This window comes from Anomaloglossus baeobatrachus, chromosome 6, assembly GCF_048569485.1.
Source record: "Anomaloglossus baeobatrachus isolate aAnoBae1 chromosome 6, aAnoBae1.hap1, whole genome shotgun sequence".
In the NCBI taxonomy this organism is placed as follows: Eukaryota; Metazoa; Chordata; class Amphibia; order Anura; family Aromobatidae; genus Anomaloglossus; species Anomaloglossus baeobatrachus.
This window is the reverse complement of record NC_134358.1, coordinates 507,530,694-507,538,243: the sequence shown is the minus strand read 5'-3', so window position 1 is coordinate 507,538,243 and position 7,550 is coordinate 507,530,694. Positions and strand designations below refer to the sequence as shown.

At 40.8% G+C, this 7,550-nt stretch overlaps 1 protein-coding gene across 3 annotated transcripts in view; it reads left to right on the top strand.

Annotated features, from left to right (window-relative positions):
- Positions 1 to 7,550, top strand: part of ESYT2 (extended synaptotagmin 2) — a 212,419-nt gene that overhangs the window by 31,583 nt on the left and 173,286 nt on the right. The gene's annotated exons all lie outside the window — the stretch shown is intronic.

Genomic DNA, 7,550 nt, shown 5'->3' with positions numbered 1-7,550 from the left:
GAGTATTCTGAAAAGTGGACAGAGTAGCTGAACGGGCGTGACCAAGTGCGGCCAGACACATTTACTTTTGTGGACATTATAGTATCAAACAATGGCAGAAATACAATCCATAGGCTGCTTTTACACATCCGGTTTTTGCTGTGCGGCACAATCCGGCTCTTTGCAGAAAAAACGCAACCGTTTTTTTTTTTATTTTTTGCCGCCGGTTGCGTTTTTTCTGCATAGACTTTCATTAGTGCCAGATTGTGCCGCATGGCCTTGCGTTCGGTCCGGTTTTTGTGGGATGCGGCATCTTAAGCCCATGCGGCGGCCGGATGGAACGTTCCCTGGCACGTTTTTTTTGTCCGGCAAAAAAACCTGCATCGCGCCACATCCAGCTGATGCGGCGCTTTTTCCAATGCATGCCTATTGATGCCGGATGCGGCGCGATGCTGCAAAAACCGCATCCGGCCACCGCATGCAGTGTTTTTTGCACTGCACATGCTCAGTAGCGTGCCGCAACCGGCAAAAAACGGACAGGCCGCATGTAAAAACTTATGCAAAGGATGCGTTTTTTTCGCCGCATCCGTTGCATAGGTTTTAGAGCCGGATTTAGCCGCACTGCAAAAAACGGATGTGTGAAAGCAGCCATACAGTGCATTTATGACTCTGGAGTGCAAGAAACTGGAAAAAAGACACCAAATTCATTAAAGGGAATCTGTCACCAGGTTTTTGCCACCTAATCTGAAAGCAACAACGTAGGGGCAGAGATCTTGATTCCAGCGATGTGTCACTTACTGGGCTGCTTAGTGCAGTTTTGATAAAATCACTGATTAATAAGCAGCAGTTTATCATTACAGGACTACTTGGTGTGCTGACAGGTAGTCCAGCATATTCATGAGCTCTGTACAACTGCTAGATCTGCAGCAGAGAAAACAGTGATTTTATCAAAATGACAACAAACTGCTCAGTATGTGACACATCGCTGGAATCCGGGTCTCTGTCTCTACATTATGCTGCTCTCAGATGGGGGAGCAAAAATCTGGTGACAGATTCCCTTTAAGAGGCGGGCATACAAATCTGCTATAATTTAGGGCACTTTTGTTGTGCTTTCCTTAACCCACTTATGACACTCAGGATCCTGCAATGCTAGTATTCATCTTCAAGACAATGCCTGTGCCCAGCTTGTAATGTGTCTGCCGCTATTTTTATAAACCTGCTTATTTTTATTCTTCACATGTCTTCTATCATATGAGAGAGAGATGTCATTATATCCTGTATCTTGAGAAGCTTTGGTTTCCCTTGGGAAGTGTCAATGTTTGTTTTCGCTGATGATAATAAGGGGTAAATGTGCATGAAATGAGTGTTTACATGATAATGTGATCATGTGGGAAACTTTCAGTATGTGCACTATATCTATAGAATGTGTGGGTGTGTGTGTATTTATGGCACATGCTGGTATAGAGACAAGAAACAATATGATGTACAGTTAGGTCCAGAAATATTTGGACAGTGACACAATTTTCGCGAGTTGGGCTCTGCATGCCACCACATTGGATTTGAAATGAAACCTCTACAACAGAATTCAAGTGCAGATTGTAACGTTTAATTTGAAGGTTTGAACAAAAATATCTGATAGAAATTGTAGGAATTGTACACATTTCTTTACAAACACTCCACATTTTAGGAGGTCAAAAGTAATTGGACAAATAAACCAAACCCAAACAAAATATTTTTATTTTCAATATTTTGTTGCGAATCCTTTGGAGGCAATCACTGCCTTAAGTCTGGAACCCATGGACATCACCAAACGCTGGGTTTCCTCCTTCTTAATGCTTTGCCAGGCCTTTACAGCCGCAGCCTTCAGGTCTTGCTTGTTTGTGGGTCTTTCCGTCTTAAGTCTGGATTTGAGCAAGTGAAATGCATGCTCAATTGGGTTAAGATCTGGTGATTGACTTGGCCATTGCAGAATGTTCCACTTTTTTGCACTCATGAACTCCTAGGTAGCTTTGGCTGTATGCTTGGGGTCATTGTCCATCTGTACTATGAAGCGCCGTCCGATCAACTTTGCGGCATTTGGCTGAATCTGGGCTGAAAGTATATCCCGGTACACTTCAGAATTCATCCGGCTACTCTTGTCTGCTGTTATGTCATCAATAAACACAAGTGACCCAGTGCCATTGAAAGCCATGCATGCCCATGCCATCACGTTGCCTCCACCATGTTTTACAGAGGATGTGGTGTGCCTTGGATCATGTGCCGTTCCCTTTCTTCTCCAAACTTTTTTCTTCCCATCATTCTGGTACAGGTTGATCTTGGTCTCATCTGTCCATAGAATACTTTTCCAGAACTGAGCTGGCTTCATGAGGTGTTTTTCAGCAAATTTAACTCTAGCCTGTCTATTTTTGGAATTGATGAATGGTTTGCATCTAGATGTGAACCCTTTGTATTTACTTTCATGGAGTCTTCTCTTTACTGTTGACTTAGAGACAGATACACCTACTTCACTGAGAGTGTTCTGGACTTCAGTTGATGTTGTGAACGGGTTCTTCTTCACCAAAGAACGTATGCGGCGATCATCTACCACTGTTGTCATCCGTGGACGCCCAGGCCTTTTTGAGTTCCCAAGCTCACCAGTCAATTCCTTTTTTCTCAGAATGTACCCGACTGTTGATTTTGCTACTCCAAGCATGTCTGCTATCTCTCTGATGGATTCTTTCTTTTTTTTCAGCCTCAGGATGTTCTGCTTCACCTCAATTGAAAGTTCCTTAGACCGCATGTTGTCTGGTCACACCTGTCACACCTGTAATCAACCCCAGACCTTTTAACTACTTCATTGATTACAGGTTAACGAGGGAGACGCCTTCAGAGTTAATTGCAGCCCTTAGAGTCCCTTGTCCAATTACTTTTGGTCCCTTGAAAAAGGAGGCTATGCATTACAGAGCTATGATTCCTAAACCCTTTCTCCAATTTGGATGAGAAAACTCATATTGCAGCTGGGAGTGTGCACTTTCAGCCCATATTATATATATATATATATATATATATATATATATATATATATATATATATATATATATATATATATATATATTATATAATTATATTTCTGAACATGTTTTTGTAAACAGCTAACATAACAAAACTTGTGTCACTGTCCAAATATTTCTGGACCTAACTGTATATGTGCAAGGCCCAAAAGAAGATAGAATATTTCATGTCGTATAGATCCGCGATTATAATATGTATATAATATGTATGTGTGTGTGTGTAGATATAGATATGTGTGTAGATATAGATATATATAGATATGTATAGATATATTAGATATACAGTATATAAAAATAGATAGATACACTGTGTATGCACCTCTCAACGTTAACAGTGCAACCAAGAAGAAAACTAATAGAATTCAGGAAATCGCAGGATTGATATGTTACTGATATGCAGATTATGAAAAATGGCCGTAACTGATATCCCAAGTGGTGAGAGCTGCTCTCTGACTTCTTTCGGGGACATTGAAGCGGCTGCAGAGCATTGTCTGGTCACGCGAGCCCCGGTAGAGCCGGTCCTGACATACCTGGAGTGGCACTGGCACCAGAGCTGGGTATAGATGGTATTAGTTTACATAGAGGAAACATAGTGATTGAAATGGGGTTGTCTGAGTAATGGACAACCCCTTTAATGGTTGACTCGTAGCTCCATTTGAAATTGTCAATTAATTAGGTCCTCATTTTATAAATTGTAAGAAAAGTGTCTAACACTTAAAGGGGTATTCCGGTCTCCAGGATCCTATGCCAATATGTTGTAGGTGTAGCAGCAGCAGCAGCAAATACCTTCAGTTAGAAATGTAGTAGTTCTCCTGATATAGCCATTTCTCTTACCTCATGTGCAGGGCATTACAGATTAGGTATCCATGGTTACGACTTCTCCTATAGTGACAGTCAGTTGAGCGTGGTTGTTAGCCATAGATACCCAACAACCACGCTCAACTGACTGTCACTATAGGAGTAGTCGTAATCATGGATACCTAATCTGCAATGCCCTGCACATGAGGTAAGAGGCATGGCTATATCAGGAGAACTATACTACATTTCTAAGGGGAGGTATTTGCTAATCTTATTTGTATAAATACTACATATTGAGATCGGATCTTGGTGATGGGAATACCTTTTTAAATATGATACAGGTCATAAAAAACACTTTCATGATCTAAATTGCACCACAATGCTGTCACTTTTTGTTTGCTAAGTCTGCCCCATTATGGTCTGCCGAGTCATCAGAATAATACATGGCGCTGGCTTTCATTTTATTTTATTACTATACATTATGTTGTCCTGTTCTTTACCTCGCGCTCATCTAGTGTTCTTTGTAGGAGATCCCACAATGTGTCTGTAGGCTTCCAGCCTTATATAATTCCCCCGGTGGATGATATTTTTACCTCTCGTCTATGGCATACAGCGTACAGCTGGTATGTGTGACGCTGGTGACATGGAAATGCCATTCACAACTGTGCTTTCTTTCCATAGTCTGTAAATCGATCAGTCAGCAGGAACATTGTGAGCCAACCAAGAAATGTTTGAATTAAAGGGAACTGATCACCAGGATTTTCGTATATAACATAGTGCCAGGCACTGGCTTTATCAGGCTGATTTTATACATACCTGTAGTGGGCAGCTCAGATGTTTAGGTTTTGAAATCCAAGAAAGTAAAGTTTATAAAATCGGCAGCTTCTTGAGTGACAGCAGCTGAGGATCAGATAATATCTGGGGGGAATTCATAGTTATCCCCTCCCCCTGTTAGAATTAGCATAAATATTATACAATTGATGTAACTTTTCTCTTCCAGGACCTGTGGTGAGGTCATACCCATGTGACAAGAAGGGGCGGGGCCTCAGCCAATAAGAAAATGTCGCTTCCTGATATCAGCTCTGTTGACTGAGGCCCCTCCCATTCTGGTCACATGGGTATGACCTCACACAGGTCCTGGAAGAGAAAAGTTACATCGATTGCATAATACTTATGCTAATTCTAACAGTGGGAGGGGATAACTATGAAAATATCTGATGCTCAGCTTCTGTCACTCAAGAAACTGATGATTTTATAAACTGTACGTTCTTGAATTTCAAAACCTAAACATCTGAGCTGACCACTACAGGCATGTATAGAATCAGCCTGATAGTGCCAGTATAGCACTGGCTTTAGGTTATAGTCGAAAATCCTGGTGGTTGGTTCCCTTTAAGAACCTGACTACTTGTAATACAATTTGGTCTTCTTGGTGTTACTGTATGGAAGACCAGTCTTTTATATGGAGTTGTGATTTTATTTAAACTGAATCTGTCAGCAGGTTTGTGCTACCTCATCTTCTGAGAGCAGCATGATGTATGTAAAGGGACCCTGAGTTCAATGATGTACCACATAGATTACTGTGTGCAGCCGCTCTGACATCGTGAAAGATTTCAGATTTTGTATATAGCAGTGCTGGGAGAGCTGTCCCTGCCAATACAAGGCTCTCATTGTACATTTCCATAGACAGAAGCTGCTAATCATAGAAGGGGCACAGTCAGATTACAACTACTGGTGCACTGCTGAGACCCACTAATGATAAAGATAAGAGGCTTAAACTAACATTTCAGGTAAACAAAAAAAAAGACTGAAATAACAGAGGCAGGGCTGAGTTCTCTGTTCAACTCTTGCAGCATGATGTCTTCAGGTAACTTGCAGGTTTCTGCAATGTAATGTGTACACATCTCCATTACAGAGATGGTAGATTGTCTCTTGGACCGTGATGTTCGGACCAGCCTTGGGTCTCGTGATGCGGTATATTTTTGAGTTCAGGTTAGGATATTCTTGGTCGGTCCAAACATTATGGTGTGTATACAAACCAGGTTTTATGGACCTGTGAATTTGGCTTTGTCGAGTGTGTGCACACAGCATTGATTTGTGCAGGGACATTGGTGATATACAAGGGCTCTATGGGCCAATAGTAGGAACATTACATAGGCCACCATATGGTGTCCATAAACAGTTCTGCATAATGTCAAATTTATACCTAATTTTCCTAAAAAAAATAAGTTTAATTCTGCAGTAAGAGAAGGTTTAAGTCCTATACTGTCTTTTTTAGTAAAATACTGCTTGATGATGGCTTTCAAAAAAAGTGTGGTTGCTAGACAAAATATCCTTAGCAACCAAATTGTCAGACCGTCTTAACCCTGTGCTGACTATTGTGCTGACACCAGAGGAGGAGGAAAACAAACAAACTTCAGTCTAGCCATATGAATCCCGTCTAAGGATATGTTCACACGTATTTTTCCGGCATTTTTCTCATTTTTTTTTTCCCTTCCCGAAAACAGTGTTTTACTGTTCAAGCAAATTGAATGAGATTTCTTAAATCTCATGATCTTGTTTCTTATGTTTTTCCTTGCAGATTTCAAGCAGTTTTTAATCTGCATCTTGGCAGATCTTTCAATATTTTTGCATTTTTTTTCCCATTTGTAATAAATGGGAAAAGTCACAAGCAAAAAATGTGCCTTTTTTAGTTGTTTTCTTTCCAAGAGACCCATTTTTGATGCAGAAATAAATGCAGCAAACCCTTAACATGTACGAATACCCTGAAAGGCTGGTAGTGAAGAAAATTTCTAAAAAAAAAAGTAATAAAAAAAATAAGTATACACTTCAAAGGCAAATGTTTTTAAAGCACAAAATGACTATGAATAAAGCACAGGCGCTGGCTGCCCCCTTGGCGTGGCCAAACAGTTTGTCCAGATTCAACATTTGGGAACGTGGCTTCCAGGGATCCAATTTTTGTCAGGAGTGCTTCTTTAATAACCTGCAGGCAGTGCAAAGGGGAAAGAATGCAGGATCAGACTACAGGTGTCTTGTTTTGTAGTCTGTAACCATAGAAACGTATAGTATATCAGTGATGGAGGCAATAATAGCTTCTACAAAGCGCATTTTTCAATTTTATATGTATGGTAGTTTTCATCATTTATACAAACATTTGTTTTCATAGTTATTGGGAGCGTGGGCAGTTACTAGTACGCATGGCACATGTTGGTACAGAGATAAGACACAATAATATATATCTGTGGAAATTGTGTTGTGCGAAATCCACAAGATATTCTATGTCATGGCGTGTAAGTCCCCAGCTTATCTGATAGATCCGTGATCATACAGTCAAGGACAGCGAAGTACAAATTCCTCCGTCTACAGCCTATATCACATTTATGTTCTTGGTGATTAGACTCCATAGGACATCTTGTAGAACGGCACAGATCGATTACTCGCAGGTGCACAGACTCTGCAAGGAATGGAGATTTGGTAGGTTAGGCTAAGGCTATGTGCACACGCTGCGTTTTTTGACGCTGCGATTTTGTGCGTTTTTGACCGCTAAAAACGCACCCGCACCAAAAAAAGTGGCAAAAAACGCATGCGTTTTTACCGCGTTTTGGTGTGTGTTTGGCTGCGTTTTTGATCTCTGCGTTTTTCTGCGTTTTTACAATGCATTGCATGAGGGGAAAACGCAGGAAAGAATTGACATGTCCATTTTTTTTTTTAGCTAAAAAACGCAGC